We start from the raw sequence: 20609 nt of genomic DNA on the forward strand, positions 1-20609 counted from the left end.
CTATATTTTCATCTAGAAGTTTTATAGTTTTGCATTTTACATTTAGATCTATGAAAAGTGCATGCTGCAGTGGTATTTCAACTTGCATAGAAATTTTCTGTTAAGTATTTGAAAAGTCTCATTTTTAAAATCTTTGACTAGTCTATCACAAGGACTATTGTGTACATACTTCACTCTACATATATCACAACTTGAACCGTCTGCTTAGCTCCTCTCTTTCCTTTTTTTGTTCATTTATAACATCCAAAAGTTATAGAACACTTATTGTGTGATAGTCACTGCTGTAAGCACTTTCCAAAGAGTAACTAATATTGATTCTTACTAAACCCTATGAGTTAATCACTATTGTTCTTCTCACTTTACAGAAATAGAAACTGAAGTACAAAGAGTTTAAGCAGCTTTGCCATGGCCATATACCAAGTTAATGGTAGAGTTAGAATTTAAACCCAGTCCCTTTTCTTAACTTCTCCAATATAATAAAAATTATACCATGATAACATAATAAAGCAATAACATTTTAATATAGCTAATATAATAATAAATATATAATTTCAAATACAATAATAAAAGATAAACTTGTTCAGTGAATAAATGTGTCAGTTATTAAATATATTTTTTCTGGTCATATACAACATTTATAAAAATTGACTATATTCTAGATCATATAGCAGGTTTCAACAATTTTCAAAGACTCCAATCTTACAGGAATACATTCTTTGACCAAAGTATATTTAAGCTATAAACCCATAACAAGAAGCTAAGTATAAAATTCCCCTATGATTGTAACATAAGCACTATACTTTGAAAGAACTCATAGATCAAGGAAGCAATCACAATGTGGACTGTAAGAAATCTTAACCTGAAAGATGATGGACATATAACTTCCAAAACCTTGTGGGATAGAGCTAAATGTTTGAATAGAGGGAATTTAGAAGATTTAAATATATATTTAAAAAATGGATAAAACTGAAAACCATTTATTTATGCATCTATCACAAGGAGTTATAAAAATTACAAAATTAAACTAAAGTCAAGTGAAAGAAATAAAATATAAGGAGCATATATTTGTGAAACATAAAACAAATGAAAAACAACACTGAAATTTGGATCTTTGGAGAAACTTACTGAAAGTCCGTATGAGGATAGCCAGGAGAAGAAAAGAGAAAGCACAAATAATATCAGAAATCAAATTTAAAAGTATATCACTACACAATAAACAGACATTGAAAAGATAATAAATTGTGGACTTTATATCAATTAATTAGAAAATTAAGCTAAAAATGGGAAATTTATAGATAGTACAACTTTCTACACTGGGTACAAGAAAGAATAGGGAATAATAACCCACTAATTATTAATGGAATTGAAACTGTAAATAAAATCATTTCCATGAAGAAATCTCTTAGCCTAAATGGTTTCACTAGTGAATTATGAAATATCTAAAGAAGAAATAACACCAATCGCAAATTAGTCCTAAGAACAGAAAGACCAGAAACACTTCCCAACCCAACCTGTTTTATTAAATTCTGTTTATATCAAAACTCTTTAGGAAATTTACATGATAGGACAATTACACCAATCACTTTTGAGACTAGATGCAAAATTTCATCAATAAGATATACAGTAATGAATAGCAATGCATCAGATAATACAATAACCACTTCAAAAAAAGAAATTATAGGCAATACAAGAAAAAATAGAAACATATTAATAATGGCTGCTTTTAGTACATCTCTCAAAGTTAAAGTCAAATCAAGTTGGCAATAATAAGGAAGAATTTAGAAGAATTAATAAAACTAATAAAAGAGATTTTATGGATATATTCCAAACTGTATGTCCCAGTAATAGCAAATATATCTTGTTCTATAGGGCATATAGAATATTTTAAAAATCAACAATATATTAGATCATAAAGTCTCCATAAATTCCACAAAGGAAAAGCAGTACAGATAATATTCTCTGATTACAATGCAATAAAATTAGAAATTTATTACAGAAACAAAAGGACCCTTCCAGTTGAAAATGTATGAATGTGTGAGTGTAAATAACTTTAGAGTAAAATAGGAAATACAACCCAAATCTACCTGTTAAAAGGGACAATCAGATTGTATTTTAGGAATTGAGCTATGTACTTTAAAGGACATGGATTATTTGGAAGAAAGAAATGGAGAAGAGATACTGAACAAATATTAACTGAAAGCAAGGTGATGAGTTATATTAATATTGTATTAACTTGAATTGAGACAGAATATTGTATTAGAAAAAGTGATGAGAGGAATAATTCACCAGAGTTCAATTTTAATCTTATATGCAGCTGATAAAAAATAGACTATAAAAATATGAAGCAACTACAATATTAAAAAGGGAAATCAACAAATCCACAATTATAAAGATTTTAACATATTTCTTTCAGAAATTGATTTATCAAGCAGATGAAAATTAAGTATGATTTAAAAGATTTGAATATTATTTTGAGTGCTTGATTTAACTGATACGTAAAGATCCTTAAACCCATGAATGATGATTCCATCAATGTAAAGGGCCTTTTATTAAACATTCATGGCCTCTCTTTACCCCCTTCCTCACTCTTCCCAAGGAGCGACCAATTGACAGCTGATTATTGACTTTTTGTTAAGAACTGGGTAAGCATAGTCCAGACATTTATTTTATTTGCCTTTAGGGATCCAGCATGCTTCTAGAGGGCACATATTTTCTGCTCTTCTGCCCATGCAGTGTAGGAACTACAGCATTCTATTATTGGTTGATACTGAATGAGTAAGTCTCATTCTGAGGTGCAGCATTAGGAAGCTCAGTTTGCCCCAGTCATTAACCATATTCTTCTATGTCATGTTTACCAATAACAGAAGTTATAATTTATTAACAACATGGTTTTCACTTAGTCTTTTAAGGGAAGAATGAATTCTATATACTGGACCGTCCCAAGACCCCAATAATAATAGAGAATACACAATGCTTTCAAACAAATATACATTACTAAAATAATTGACCGTGAACAAGGTCACAAAGTCTACAGTTGTTATTATACAAACTTTATTTTCTAAGTGTAAGGAATTAACTTAGGAAACAAATACAAAATGATTTTATAAACTCCCTTATACATCTGGAAATAAAAAAACACAGATGTTATGTATGTTATAGGTCATAAATCTCAAAGCCAATTAGAAAAATATGTAGAATAAATATTTAAAAATATGCAGCATATAGAATAATTTGTATCTTTACATGTTTATGTTATAAAAAGAAAGAAAATTTGAAAATTAATGATTTAATTGTCCATTCAAGATGTAAGAAAAAGGACAATTGAGTAAATATAACAAAATGAAAGAAAGACAATATAATACAAGAGTATAAATTAACAAAACAGAATAATAAAAAAGAAATTGTCTTCTTATAAATGATTCAAATTTGAATTCCATACTACATATTAAGTTATGAAATTTAAAATGTCAGGTTTTTAGCTTCAAATCAAATCAAAATTAATAAATACTCCCATTTTTAAATGCATATGTCTAAATTTTTAATTTTCAATATCAAACATTTTTGAATTATGATGCCTGATTAAGAAAGTTTCTGGGGGAGGGGGAAGATGATGGAAGAGTAAGACACGGAGATCACCTTCCTCCCCACAGATACATCAGAAATACATCTACATGTGGAACAACTTCTACAGAACACCCACTGAAAGCTGGCAGAAGAGTTCAGACCTCCCAAAAGGCAAGAAACTCCCCACATACATGGATACGGCAAAAGAAAAAAGAAAAAACAAAGACAAAAGAATGGGGATGGGACCTGCACCAGTGGGAGGGAGCTGTGAAGGAGGAAAGATTTCCACACACTAGAAGCTCCTTCTCAGGCAGAGATATGGATGGTGGAGGGGGGAAGCTTCAGAGCCACGGAGGAGAGTGCAGCAACAGGGATGTGGACGGCAAAGCACAGAGATTCCTGCAAAGAGGATCAGTGCTGACCAGCACTCACCAGCCCGAGAGGCTTGTCTGCTAACCCACTGGGGTGGGTGGGGGTTGGGAGATGAGACTCAGGCTTCGGAGGTCGGATCCCAGGGAGAGGACTGGGGTTGGTAGCGTGAAAACAGCCTGAAGGGGTTAGGGCACCACGACTAGACGGGAAGGAGTCTGGGAAAAAGTCTGGACCTGCTGAAGAGACAATACACTTTTTCTTCCCTCTTTGTTTCCTAGTGCGTGAGGAGATGGGATTAAGAGCGCTGCTTAAAGGAAGTCCAGAGACAGGCACGAGCCGCGGCTATCAGCACAGACGACAGATATGGGTATGAGACGCTAAGGCTGCTGCTGCCGCCAACAAAAAGCCTGTGCGCAAGCACAAGTCAGCGTCCACACCTCCCCTCCTGGGAGACTGTTCAGCCTGCCACTGCCAGGGTCCCGTGATCCAGGAACAACTTCCCTGGGAGAACGCACGGTGTGCCTCAGGCTGCTGTAACATCACGCTGGCCTCTGCCACTGCAGGCTTGCCCCTCATCCGTACCCCTCCCTCCCCCCGGCCTGAGAGACTCAGAGCCCCCAAATCAGCTGCTCCTTTAACCCTGTCCTGTCTGAGCGGGAACAGATGCCCTCCAGTGACCTACACACAGAGGCAGAGCCAAATCTAAAGCTGAACTTCAGAAGCTGTGTGAAAAAAGAAGAGAAAGGGAAATATCTCCCAGCAGCCTCAGGAGCAGTGGATTAAATCTTCACAATCAACTTGATGTACCTGCATCTGTGGAATACCTGAATAGACAATGAATCATCCCAAATTGAGGAGGTGGAATTTGAGAGCAAGATGTATTATTTTTTCCCCATTTCCTCTTTTTGTGAGTGTGTATGTGTATGCTTCTGTGTGAGATTTTGTCTGTATAGCTTTGCTTTCACCATTTGTCCTAGGGTTCTCTCTATCAATTTTTTTTCACTTAAAAATATTTTTTTTCTTAATAATTATTTTTTATTTTAATAATTTATTTTCTTTTATCTTACTTTATTTTATCCTCTTTCTTTCTTTCTTTCTTTCTTCCTTCCTTCCTTCCTTCCTTCCTTCCTTCCTTCTTTTCTTTCTTTCTTTCTTTCTTTCTTTCTTTCTTTCTTTCTTTCTTTCTTTCTTTCTTTCTTTCTTTCTTTCTTTCATTCTACAGTTTCTCCCTTTTATGCGGAGCCATGTGGATGAAAGGCCCTTGGTGCTCCAGCCAGGAGTCAGTGCTTTGTCTCTGATGTGGGAGAGCCAACTTCAGGACACTGGTCCACAACAGACCTCCCAGCTACATGTAATATAAAATGGCAAAAATCTCCCAAAGATCACTGACTCAACACCAACACCCAGCTACACTCAACGACCAGCAAGCTACTGTGCTGCACACCCTATGCCAAACAACTAGCAAGACAGGAACACAACCCACACGTTAGCAGAGAGGCTGCCTAAAATCATAATAAGGCCACAGACACCCCAAAGCACACAACCAGACGTGGACCTCCCAACCAGAAAGAAAAGATGCAGCCTTATACACCAGAAGGCAGGGGCTAGTCCCATGCAAAAGGAAGTCTACACAACCCACTGAAAAAACTTGAGCTATTGGGGACAGACAGCAAAAACAATGGGAACTATGACCTGAAGCTTGCAAAAAGGTGACCCCAAACACAGTAAGATAAGCAAAATGACAAGACAAAAAAACACACAGCAGATGAAGGAGCAAGATAAAAACCCACCTGAAATAAAAAATGAAGAGGGAAGAGGCAGTCTACCTGAAAAAGAATTCAGAAAAATGATAGTAAAGATGATCCAAAATCTTGGAAATAAAATAGAGAAAATGCAAGAAACATATAACAAGGACCTAGAAGAACTAAAGAGGAAACAAGCAACGATGAACAACACAATAAATAAAATTAAAAATACTCTTAAAAAAATATTCTAGATGGGATCTATACCAGAATAACTGAGGCAGGAGAATGGATAAGTGACCTGGAAGATAAAATACTGGAAATAACTACTTCAGAGCAGAATAAAGAAAAAAGCATGAAAAGGACTGAGGACAGTCACAGAGACCTCGGGGTCAACACTAAATGCACCAACATTCGAATTATAGGGGTTCTAGAAGAAGAAGAGAAAAAGAAAGGGACTGAGAAAATATTTGAAGAGATTATAGTTGAAAATTTCCCTAATATGGGAAAGGAAATAGTTAATCAAGCCCAGGAAGCACACAGAGCCCCATAGAGGATAAATCCAAAGAGAAACATTGCAAGACACATAATAATCAAACTGTCAAAAATTAAATACAAAGAAAACATATTAAAAGCACCAAGGAAAAAACAACAAATAACACACAAGGGAATCCCCATAACATTAACTGTTGATCGTTCAGCAGAAACTCTGCAAGCCAGAATGGAGTGGCAAGACATATTTAAAGTGTTGAAGGAGAAAAACCTACAAGCAAGATTACTCTACCCAGCAAGGATCTCATTCAGATTTGATGGAAAACTTAAAAACTTTACAGTCAAGCAAAAGCTGAGAGACTTCAGCAACACCAAACCAGCTTAACAACAAATGTTAAAGGAACTTCTCTAGGCAAGAAACACAAGAGAAGGAAAAGAGCTACAATAATAAACCCAAAACAATTAAGAAAATGGGAATAGGAGCATACATATCAATAATTGCCTTAAATGTAAATGGATTAAATGCTCCCACCAAAAGACACAGACTGGCTGAGTGGATACAAAAACAAGACCTATATATATGCTGTCTATAAGAGACCCACTTCAGACCTAGGGACATATACAGATTGAAAGTGAGGGGATGGAAAAAGATATTCCATGCAAATGGAAATCAAAAGAAAGCTGGAGTAGTTCTCATATCAGACAAAATAGACTTTAAAATAAAGACTATTACAAGACACAAAATAGGACACTACATAATGATCAAGGTATCGATCCAAGAGGAAGATATAACAATTATAAATATATATGCACCCAACATAGGAGTACCTCAACACATAAGGCAAATACTAACAGCCATAAAAGGGGAAATCAACAGTAACACATTCATAGTAGGGGACTTTAACAGCCCTCTTTCACCAATGGACAGATCATCCAAAATGAAATAAATAAGGAAACACAAGCTTTAAAGGATACATTAAACAAGATGGAATTAATTGGTATTTATAGGACATTCCATCCAAAAACAACAGAATACACATTTTTCTCGAGTGCTCATGGAACATTCTCCAGGATAGATCATATCTTGGGTCACAAATCAAGCCTAGGCAAATTTAAGAAAATTGAAATCTTATCAAGTATCTTTTTTGAACACAACACTGTGAGACTAGATATCAACTACAGGAAAAGATCTGTAAAAAACATAAGCACATGGAAGCTAAACGATACATTATTTAATAACGAAGTGATCACTAAAGAAATCAAAGAGGAAATCAAAAAATACCTAGAAACAAATGACAGTGGACACACGATGACCCAAAACCTATGGGACGCAGCAAAAGCGGTTCTAAGACGGAAGTTTATAGCAATACAATCTTACCTAAAGAAACAGGAAACATCTCAAACAAACAACCTAACCTTGCACCTAAAGCAATTAGAGAAAGAAGAACAAAAAAACCCCAAATTTAGCAGAGGAAATAAATCATAAAGATCAGATCAGAAATAAATGAAAAAGAAATGAAGGAAAGCATAGCAAAGATCAATAAAACTAAAAGCTTGTTCTTTGAGAAGATAAACAAAATTGTTAAACCATAAGCCAGAGTCATCATGTAAGAAAGGGAGAAGAGTAAAATTAATAGAATTAGAAATGGAAAAGGCGAAGTAACAACTGACACTGCAGAAATACAAAAGATCATGAGAGATTACTACAAGAAACTCTATGCCAAAAAAATGGATAACCTGGAGGAAATGGACAAATTGTTAGAAATGCACAACCTGCCAAGACTGAATGAGGAAGAAATCGAAAATATGAAAAGACCAATCACAAGCCCTTATATTGAAACTGTGATTATAAATCTTCCAACAAATAAAGCCCAGGACCAGATGTCTTCACAAGCAAATTCTATCAAACATTTAGAGGAGAGCTAATGCCTATCCTTCTCAAACTCTTCCAAAAGATAGCAGAGGGAGGAACACTCCCAAACTCATTCTACAAGGCCACCAGCACCATGATACCAAAACAAGAGAAAGATGTTCGCAAAGAAAGAAAACTACAGGCCAATATCACTGATGAACATAGATGCAAAAATCATCAAAAAAGCATTAGCAAACAGAATCCAACAGTACATTAAAAGGATCATACACAATGATCAAGTGGGATTTATTCCAGAAATTCACAGATTCTTCAATGCACAGAAATCAAACAACATGACACAACATATTAACAAAGTGAAGGAGAGAAAACATATGATCATTTCAATAGACATAGAGAAAGCTTTCAACAAAATTCAACACCCATTTATGATAAAAACCCTGCAGAAAGTAGGCATAGAGGGAACTTTCCTCAATATAATAAAGGCCATATATGACAAACCCACAGCCAGCATTGTTCTCAATGGTGAAAAACTGAAACCATTTCCACTAAGATCAGGAACAAGACAAGGTTGCCCACTCTCACCACTCTTATTCAATCTAGTTTTGGAAGTTCTAGCCACAGCAATCAGAGAAAATAAAGAAATAAAAGGAATCCAAATAAGAAAAGAAGAAGTAAAGCTGTCACTGTTTGCAGATGACATGATACTATACATAGAGAATCCCAAAGATGCTACCAGAAAATTACTAGAGCTAATCAATGAATTTGGTAAAGTAGCAGGATACAAAATTCATGCACAGAAATCTCTGGCATTCCTATAAACTTATGATGAAATATGTGAAAATGAAATTAAGAAAACACTCCCATTTACCATTGCAACAAAAAGAATAAAATATCTAGGAATAAACCTACCTAAGGAGACAAAAGACCTGTATGCAGAAAATTATAAGACACTGATGAAAGAAATTAAAGATGATATCAATAGAGGGAGAGATATACCATGTTCTTGGATTGGAAGAATCAACATTTTGAAAATGACTCTACTACCCAAAGCAATCTACAGATTCAATGCAATCCCTATCAAACAACCACTGGCATTTTTCACAGAAGTAGTACAAAAAAATTCACAATTTGTACAGAAACACAAAAGACCCCGAATAGCCTAAGCAATCTTGAGAACAAAAAATGGAGCTGGAAGAATCAGGCTCCCTGACTTCAGACTATAGTACAAAGCTACAGTAATCAAGACAGTATGGTACTGGCACAAAAAGAGAAATATAGACCAATGGAACAAGATAGAGAGCCCAGAGATAAACCCACGCACATATGGTCACCTTATTTGTGATAAAGGAGGCAAGAATATACAGCGGAGAAAAGACTGAATCTCCAATAATTGGTGCTGGAAAACTGGACAGGTACATGTAAAAGTATGAGATTAGAACACTCCCTAACACCATACACAAAAATAAGCTCAAAATGTGTTAAAGATCTAAATGTAAGGCCAAACACTATCAAACTCTTAGAGGAAAACATAGGCAGAACAGACTATAACATAAATCACTGCAAGTTCCTTTTTGACCCACCTCCTAAAGAAACGGAAATAAAACCAAAAATAAACAAATGGACACTTGTGAAAGTTAAATCTTTTCCAACACAAAGTAAATCATAAACAAGACCCAAAAGACAGCCCTCAGAATGGGAGGAAATATTTGCAAAAGAAGCAATGGATAAAGGATTAATCTCCAAAATTTACAAGCAGCTCATGCAGCTCAATAACAAAAACCAAACAACGTAATCCAAAAATGGGCAGAAGACCTAAATAGACATTTTTCCAAAGAAGATATACAGATTGGCAACAAACACATGAAAGAATACTCAACATCATTAAACATTAGAGAAATGCAAATCAAAACTACAATGAGATATCATCTCACATCTGTCAGAATGGCCATCATCAAAAAATCTAGAAACAATAAATGCTGGAGAGGGTGTGGAGAAAAGGGAACACTCTTGCACTGCTGGTGGGAATATAAATTGATACCTCCACTATGGAGAACAGTATGGAGGTTCCTTAAGGAACTACAAATAGAACAACCATACAACACAGTAATCCCACTACTGGGCATATACCCTAAGAAAACCATAATTCAAAAAGTGTCATGTACCAAAATGTTCATTGAAGCTCTATTTACAATAGCTAGGATATGGAAGCAACCTAAGTGTCTATCAGCAGATGAATGGATAAAGAAGATGTGGCACATATATACAATGGAATATTACTCAGCCATAAAAAGAAACATCACTGAGTTATTTGTAGTGAAGTGGATGGACCTACAGTCTGTCATACAGAGTGAAGTATGTTAGAAAGAGAAAGACAAATACCATATGCTTACACATATATATGGAATCTAAGAAAAAATAATAATAAAAGTCATGAAGAACCTGCAGTAAGAAGGGAATAAAGACACAGACCTACTAGAGAATTTACTTGAGAATATGGGGAGGGGCAAGGGTAAGCTGTAACAAAGTGAGAGAGTGGCATGGACTTATATACACTGCCAATCGTAAAATAGATAGCTAGTGGAAAGCAGCTGCATAGCACAGGGAGATCAGCTCGGTGCTTTGTGACCACCTAGAGTGGTGGGATAGGGAGGGTGGGAGGGAGGGAGACACAAGAGGGAAGAGATATGGGAACATGTGTATATGTATAACTGATTCACTTTGTTATAAAGCAGAAACTAACACACCATTGTAAAGCAATTATACTCCAATAAAGATGTTAAAAAAAAGAAAGTTTCTGGCAGTTGAGTAAAAAAAAAAATATCTATCCTAGTCAGTGTATTTGTTAGGCTTCATTGTTCTTCTTTCCACCTGGAATTTGAAATCATGAAAAGCCTGTTTAGACTGAGTTAGTAGTGTTCCTGGGCAAATGAGATTTAAAGTATTTAATTGTTAAAATAAAAGAAACTTGAATCTGTTTTTACAGTAAGAGTGTAAAAAGAATCATATTGATCTGTTTTCTTATGGAAATATTACATGAAAACAGATCTCTATATTCTCCAAATTCTGGAATAGACAGTAAAAAACGACAAAAACACCAAAAACATACATTAAGGCCACGCCATGTAAATATGCACAGTATATTTATTTTAGGTTCGTCCTCTAAAGCAGACTCTGAAATACAAGATTCTTTTTTTTTTTTTTTTAATGAGTTATGCTCAGGCTACCTGTAAGGTAGTGAGAGAAGCAGGATAAGGAAAGCAAAGAGCTAGACCAAGATGTCTTTTTAGATGAAGTTTAGCATCAATCTGATGCCAAGTGGTGATCTGGAATGCAAATTTCCCCTCAGAGTCATGCCCCCGCCCTACTTGAGGAAAGGGAATGAAGCTTTTGCAGGCCTGTACTGTTAACTAAGGCCTCACCTGGGTGGAGGGTATAGGCTCCTCTGCTGGAGCTGGCTCCAATCTTTCAAGGGCAATCTTCAAGTTAAGATTTTAGGTAAGAGTCATTAGCACAGGCAGAAGATGATGAGAGGTTCCAAGTCTATAAACAAAATCTGCTACAAAGCTAAAGAAAATTCAATAAAGGGAAAATATATTAAAGAATGTTTAACCTTACAACAAAAGAAAAATGGGAATTAAAATGTTAATGCAGGACTTCCCTGGTGGCACAGTGGTTAAGAATCTGCCTGCCAATGCAGGGGATATGGGTTCGAGCCCTGGTCCAGGAAGATCCCACATGCCACAGAGCAACTGAGCTGGTGTACCATAACTACTAAGACTGTGCTCTAGAGACCGCAAGCCACAATTACTGAGCCCTCATGCCACAACTACTGAAGCCCACATGTCTAGAGCCTGTGCTCTGCAACAAGAGAAGCCACTGCAATGAGAAGCCTGCACACCTTAATGAAGAGTAGTCCCTGCTTGCCACAGCTAGAGAAAGCCTGTGCACAACAAAAAAGACCCAATGCAGCCAAAAAAAAAAAAAAAGAAGAAAAAAGATAATATAGTATCTCCCCTTTTTACCAATTATATTAGCATACATTTTAAAATAATAATTTGCCTTACTGAAATGTGGCAAAGCAGGTGCAGTCATGCATTACTGACATCATAAATTATTAGAAACATTTTGGAACAGTATATATAGAGAAACTTAACATTTTTAAGTTTTAACTTTAATATCAGTTTTGGTATTATTGGCCTTAACCAATAATCTAAAGTATAGAAAAGATAATATGCATGTGATTGTTCACCACAGTATTACTTATAATAATGTAAAATGGAAAGCAATTTGTCTTCAACAACAACAACAGAATCACTAAATAAAAGTTTTGTACATTTACTGTGTAGGCTATTTTATTTGACAGGGGCCACATCACATGAGACTTGTGGGATTTTAGTTCCTTGAACAGGGATTGAACCCAGGGCCCTCAACAGTGAGTGTGTGGAGTCCTAACCACTAGACCACCAGGGAATTCCCAGTGTAGACTATTTTCAACCATTGAAAAATGCAGTTGTGTAGATTAGATTGCAAAATGGGATGGTGTTTACTGCTCAAAGTGAAGTGAAAAAAAAACAGCATATAAAATTACAAGTGCACCCTCTTTTCCAAAATAACAGTGATTATATATAGCTGAGTTATTATGAGTGATCTGTTCTTGTTTCTCAAATTCTCTTTAATGTAATTTTATTTCTATTATTCAAATAAGTTTCTTTTAAAACAAAACAAGGAATTATCTTTTAAAAATGGTAAAGTGTTCTTAGGTATTTAATTCCCGGCACCTTTCAGAGACAGATTAAAGATTTGTTGATAAAATCTTCTCATTTTAATTGTTTAAACCAGTTCTTTGTAGGCATAGTGCTGAGGGATAATGAGGAACAAGGTCCCTTCTAGGTCCAATCTAGCACTTAGGGAGTTCTCATTCCTCTGAGTGTTCCCTTACTTTCTCAGAGTGCTTGCATTCATTTAACCATTCAAAAACACTTCTACGGTTCTACTATATGCAACACATTATGATCACTGTTAGAAATATGAAGAAAAAGAAGGGATTTTACCAATGAGGAACTCATAGATCAGTGGAGGAGAAACAACTAAAATGGGTTGAGTTCCAGAATAGAAATAGGACTAAGTATAACTGGAATGAATAGAAAAGAGCAAGCATACTCACATATCTTGTTTGTGAATATCTGTGATTCTGTTATTCAGTGTCTCTATCATTGTATGTTTCTGATACAGCAGTTCTTTAGGGTGTCTCTCACTTGGCAATTCTGTGAGTGTATTATTCAATAAGTAGGTTTTGTAAGCTGAGATTATTCTAATTCACCTCACAATTTTCAAGTTGAATTAATTCCTTTACCCCCAATATTCTGTAGCTATTATAGATGATTCTGACTCTCTATTAGGTTTCTTGAAAATATTTGCTCTCTCTTCATTAATATCTCCCAAGTAATGGAATAAAGACACTGTGTTAGACTAATGCCAACTGAAAAACAGACACAAAAAGGACACCTCTATATCAGGTAAGAGTTTTTGATTTTAAGTAATAGGAAACTCACTACAAAATATCTTAAAAAAGTAAATGGTATATATGGGATTGTTGTCGAACCCAAGTTCATATGCCTGATGCATAGTGAGGCCAAACAAACTGAAATGTTGAAGTTTGGAGCAGAGAAAGTTTTACTGAAGGGAAAAGCAAGGAGAACGGGTGGCTCACGCTCAAAAGACAAGAACTTCCTGATGGGTTTCAGTGAAAAAGTTTTTATAGGCAAAATTTGTGGGGAGGGCTGCAGCATGTGTAACCCTCTTCTGATTGGTTAGTGGTGAGGTAGCACAGTGGTGTTCCAGGAATCTCAATCATCAGGCTTCTGATACCAACCAGTGTGGGGTCCACCTACTTGTGCTCAACCGGAAGTTACCATCTTCCATCTGGGTGGGGATCTTAGTTTCTTTAGAATTCAGAGATATGCATTAAATTGTTAGGCACAGGGATTGGTTCAAGATGGCAGAGTAGAAGGATGTGCGCTCACTCCCTCTTGCGAGATCACCAGAATCACAACTAACTGCTGAACAATCATTGAGAGGAAGACACTGGAACTCAACAAAAAAGTTACTCCACATCCAAAGACAAAGGAGAAGCCACAATGAGACGGTAGGAGGGGCACAATCACAATAAAATCAAATCCTGTAATGGTTAGGTGGGTGACTCACAAACGGGAGAACACTTAAACCACAGAAGTCCACACCCTGGAGTGAAGGATCTGAGCCCCATTTCAGGGTTCCCAACCAGGAGGTCTGGCAACAGGAGGAGGAAATTCTAGAGAATCAGACTTTGAAGGCTATAGGGATTTGATTGCAGGACTTTAACAGGACTGGGGGAAACAGAGACTCCACTCTTGGAGGGCACACACAAAGTAATGTGCAGATCAGGACCCAGGGAGAAGGAGCAGTGATGCCATAGGAGAATGAACCAGACCTACCCACTAGTGTTGGTGGGTTTCCTGCAGAGATGGGGTTGGCTGTGGCTCACCATGAAGACAAGGACCCTGGCACCAGAAGTTCTGGGAGGTACTCCTTGGCATGAGCCTTCCCAGAGTCCACCATTAGCTCCAAAAAAGAGCTGGGTAAGCTCTAGGGTTAGCTTGCTTTGGGCCAAACAACTGACAGGGTGAGAACCCAGCCCTACCCCTCAGCAAACAAGCAGATTAAAGGTTTAGTGAGCTCTGCCCACTGAGCAACAGCCAGGTCTACCCACCACCAATCCCTCCCAACAGGAAACTTGAAAAACCCTCTTAGATATCATCATCCACCAGAAGGCAGGCAGCAGAAGGAAGAAGAACTACAATCCTACAGCCTTGTGGAACAAAAACCACATTCACAGAAAGATAGACAAGATGGAAAGGCAAAGGGCTATGTAGCAGTTGAAGGAACAAGATAAAACCCAGGAAAAACAAATAAATGAAGTGGAGATAGGCAACCTTCCAGAAAAAGAAAAGAATTCAGAATAATGATAGTGAACATGATGCAGCACCTCAGAAAAAGAATGGAGACAAAGATCGAGAAGATGCAAGAAATGTTTAACAAAGATCTAGAAGAATTAGATAACAAACACCTGGAAGTATTAAAGAACAAACAGAGATTAGCAATACAATAACTGAAATGAAAAATACACTAGAAGTAATCAATAGAATAACTTAGGCAGAAGAACGGATAAGTGACCTGGAAGACAGAATGCTGGAATTCTCCACCATGGAATAGAATAAAGAAAAAAGAATGAAAAGAAATGAAGACAGCTTAAGAGACCTCTGGGACAACATTAAACACAATAACTTTCCCATTATAGGGGTCCCAGAAGGAGAAGAGAGAGAGAAAGGTCACAAGAAAATATTTGAAGATATTATAGTCAAAAACTTCCCTGACATGGGAAAGGAAATAGCCACCCAAGTCCAGGAAGCACAGAGTCCCAGGCAGGATAAATCAAAGGAGAAACATACCAAGACACATAGTAGTCAAACTGACAAAAATTAAAGACAAAGAAAAAAGTTTGAAAGCTACAAGGGGAAAATGGCAAATAATATACAAGGGAAATCCCATGAGGTTAACAGCTAATTTTTCATTAGAAACTCTGCAAGCCAGAAGGGAGCAGCATGATATATTTAAAGTGATGAAAGGGAAGAAACTACAATGAAGATTACTCTACCCAGCAAATATCTCATTCAGATTTGATGGAGAAATCAAAAGCTTTACAGACAAACAAAAGCTAAGAGAATTCAGCACCACCAAACCAGTTCTGCAACAAATGCTAAAGGAACTTCTCTAAGTGGGAAACACAAGAGAAGAAAAGGACCTACAAAAAGAAACCCATAACAATTAAGAAAATGGTAATAGAGTCATACATATGGATAATTACCTTAAACATGAATGGATTAAATGCTCCAACCAAAAGAAAGAGGCTTGCTGAATGGATACAAAAACAAGTTCCATATACATGCTGTCTACAAGAGACCCACTTCAGACCTACAGACACATAAAGCTTGAAAGTGAGGGGATGGAAAAAGTTATTCCATGCAAATGGAAATCAAAAGAAAGTTGGCATAGCAATCCTCATATCAGACAAAATAGACATTAAAATAAAGAATGTTACAAGAGACAAGGAAGGACACTACATAATGATCAAGGGATCAATCCAAGAAAAAGATTTAACAATTATAAATATATAAACACCTTATAGGCACATATCAATATATAAGGGAACTGCTAAGAGCTCTAAAAGAGGAAATTGACAGTAACACAATAAGAGTGGGGAAATTTAACACCTCAGTTACACCAATGGACAGATCATCCAAACAGAAAATTAATAAGGAAACACAGGCTTTAAATGACACAATAGACCATATAGATTTAATAGATATTTATAGGACATTCCATCCAAAAACAGCAGATTACACTTTTTTCTGAAGTGCACATGGAACATTCTCCAGGATAGATCACATCTTCGGTCAAAAATCAAGCCTTAGTAAATTTAAGAAAATTGAAATCATAACAAGCATCTTTTCTGACCACAACGCTATGAGATTAGAAATCAATTACAGGGAAAAAAAAACAAAAAAACCCCACAAACATATGGAGGCTAAATAATATGTTACTAAATAACCAATAGATCACTGAAGAAATCAAAGAGGAAATTTAAAAAAAATACCTAGAGATAAATGACAATGAAAACACAGTGTTCCAAAACCTATGGGATGCAGCAGAAGCAATTCTAAGAGGGAAGTTTATAGCAATACAAGCCTAACTCAAGAAATAAGAAAAATATCAAATAAACAATCTAAAATTACACCTAAAGGAACTAGAGAAAAAGAACAAACAAAACCCAAAGTTTGTAGAAGGAAAGAAATCATAAAGATCAGAACAGAAATAAATGAAATATATACAAAGAAAACAATAACAAAGATCAATAAAACTAAAAGCTGGTTCTTTGAGAAGATAAATAAAATTGATAAACCATTAGCCAGACTCATCAAGAAAAAGAGGGAGAGGACTTAAATCAATAAAATTAGGAATGAAAAAGAAGTTACAACAGGCACTGCAGAAATACAAAGCATACTAAGAGACTACTACAAGCAACTCTATGCCAATAAAATGGGCAATCAGGAAGAAATGGACAAATTCTTAGAAAGGTATAACCTTCCATGACTGAACCAGGAAGAAATAGACAATATGAACAGACCAATCACAGCTACTGAAATTGAAACTGTGATTAAAAATTTTCCAACAAACAAAAGTCCAGGACAAGATGGCTTCCCAGGTAAATTCTATCAAATATTTAGAGAAGAACTAACACACATCCGTCTCAAACTCTTCCAAAAAATTGCAGAGGAAGGAAATCTACCATACTCATTCTATGAGGCCACCATCACCTTGATACCAAACCAGGCAAACCTACTACAAAAAAAGAAAATTAGAGACCAATAACACTGATGAATATAGATGCAACAATCCTCCACAAAATACTAGTAAACAGAATCGAACTGCACATTAAAAGGATCATACACTGTGATCAAGTGGGATTTAGCCCAGGGATAGAAGGATTCTTCAATATATACAAATCAATCAACGTGATACACCATATCAACAAACTGAAGAAAAAAAAACACATATGATCATCTCAATAGATGCAGAGAAAGCTTTTGACAAAATTCAACACTGATTTATGATAAAAAACTATTCCGGGCTTCCCTGGTGGTGCAGTGGTTGAGAGTCCGCCTGCCAATGCAGGGGAGGTGGGTTCGTGCCCCGGTTCGGGAAGATCCCACATGCCATGGAGCGGCTGGGCCTGTGAGCCATGGCCGCTGAGCCTGCGTGTCCGGAGCCTGTGCTCCGCAACGGGAGAGGCCACAACAGTGAGAGGCCCGTGTACCACAAAAAAAAAAAAACTATTCAGAAAGTAGGCATAGAGGAAACCTACCTCAACATAATAAAGGCCATATACAACAAACCCATAGCAAACATCATTTTCAATGGTGAAAAACTGAAAACATTTCCTCTAAGATCAGGAACAAGACAAGTATGCCCATGCTCACCACTATTATTCAACACAGTTTTGGAAGTCCTGGTCACAGCAATCAGAGAAGAAAAAGAAATTAAAGGAATTGAAATTGGAAAAGAATAAGTAAAACTGTCACTATTTGCAGATGACATGATACTATATATAGATAATCCTAAAGATGCCACCAGAAAACTACTAGAGCTAATCAATGAATTTGATAAAGCTGCAGGATACAAAATTAATACACAGAAATCCCTTGCATTCATATACACTAATGATGAAAAATCTGAAAGAGAAATTAAGGAAAAGCTCCCGTTTACCATTGCAACAAAAAGAATAAAATACCTAGGAAAAACCCTACCTAGGGAGACAAAAGACCTGTATGCACAGAACTATAAGACACTCATGAAAGAAATTAAAGATTATGCAAACAGATGGAGAGATATACCATGTTCTTGGATTGGAAGAATCAATATTGTGAAAATGACTATACTACCCAAAGCAATCTACAGAGTCAATTCAATCCCTATCAAATTACCAATGGCATTTTTTACAGAACTAGAACAAAAAATCTTAAAATTTGTATGGAAACACAAAGGACCCCAAATAGCAAAAGCAGTCTTGAGGGGAAAAAAATGGAACTGGAAGAATCAGAGTCCCAGACTTCAGACTATACTATAAAGCTACGGTAATCAAGACAGTATGGTACTGGCACAAAAACAGAACTATAGATCAATGGAACAGGATAGAAAGCCCAGAGATAAAGCCACACACATATGGTCAACTAATCCATGACAAAGGAGGCAAGGATATACAATGGAGAAAAGACAGTCTCTTCAATAATTTGTGCTGGGAAAACTGGACAGCTACATGTAAAAGAATGAAATTAGAATACTCCCTAACACGATAAACAAAAATAAACTGAAAATGGATTAGAGACCTAAATGTAAGACTGGACACTATAAAACTCTTAGAGGAAAACAGAGGAAGAACACTCTTTGACATAAATCATAGCAAGATCTTTTTTGATTCCCCTCCTAGAGCAATGGAAATAAAAACAAAAGTAAACAAATGGGACCTAATGAAACTTAAAAGTTTTTGCAAAACAAAGGAAACTACAAACAAGACAAAATGACAACCCTCATAATGGGAGAAAATATTTGCAAATGAATCAATGGACAAATAATTAATCTCCAAAATATATAAACAGCTCATGCAGCTCAATATTTAAAAAACAAACAACCCAATCCAAAAATCGGCAAAATACCTAAATAGACATTTCTCCAAAGAAGACATACAGATGGCCAAGTAACATATGAAAAGATGCTCAACATCACTAATTATTAGATAAATACAAATCAAAACTACAATGAGATATCACCTCACATTGATCAGAATGGCCATCATCAAAAACTCTACAAACAGTAAATCCTAGAGAGGAAGTGGGGAAAAGGGAACCCTCTTGCACTATTGGTGGCAACGTAAATTGATACAGCCACTGTGGAGAACAGTATGGAGGTTCCTTAAAAAACTAAAAATAGAATTACCGTATGACCCAGCAATCCCACTACTGGGCATATATCCAGATAGAACCATAATTCAAAATACACATGAACCCCAATGTTCATTGCAGCACTATTTACAATAGCCAGGTCATGGAAACAACCCAAATGTCCATCGACAGACGAATGGATAAATAAGATGTGGTATATATATATACAATGGAATATTACTCAGCCATAAAAAGGAATGAAACTGAGTTATTTGTAGTGAGGTGGATGGAGTTAGGTTCTGTCATACAGAGAAAAGTATGTCAGAAAGAGAACAACAAATATGGTATGCTAACACATATATGTGGAACCTAAAAAGGATGAACTGGTTTGCAGGGTAGAAATAGAGATACAGATGTAGAGAACAAACCTATGGATACCAAGGGGGAAAGTGGTGGGGGTGGTGGTCGGATGAATTGGGATATTGGGATTGACATATATATATATATATATATATATATATATATATATATATATATATATATATATATATACTAATATGTATAAAATGAATAACTAATAAGAACCTGTTGTATAAAATAATAAATAAAATTCAAAAAGAAAAAAAAAATTGTTACACACATTCCCAACGAGGAACCAGGCCCAGGCGTCATACTGCACTATTGTTTCTCCTGCTTTCCTTCCCTTCCCTGATTAACAACTTTTGTATCTTCCCTTTGGAACTCAGGGAAGACCTGGAAGGCTGAAAACCTTTTTTCTACAAACAAGAAATGGAGGGTGGGGTCGGGGGGAATGGAAAGGGTTTTGTGCCCGGGAGGACCCCAGAGAGTCCTGCTTGCTTTCAGTATTAGAGACGGTGGGCTGAAGCGTGGTTTGATATAGAGATTTATGATGCCATGAGGATTCCAGCTATGTTTTCCTATAATTATCTTGGCTCTTCCCTTCTCTTATGTTGGCTTTATTTGGGGGCTGACTACTCTCGTAGCTGGGTGGCTGACAGCAGCTCCCAGATT

This window comes from Kogia breviceps, chromosome X (assembly GCF_026419965.1).
Source record: "Kogia breviceps isolate mKogBre1 chromosome X, mKogBre1 haplotype 1, whole genome shotgun sequence".
Classification (NCBI taxonomy): domain Eukaryota; kingdom Metazoa; phylum Chordata; class Mammalia; order Artiodactyla; family Physeteridae; genus Kogia; species Kogia breviceps.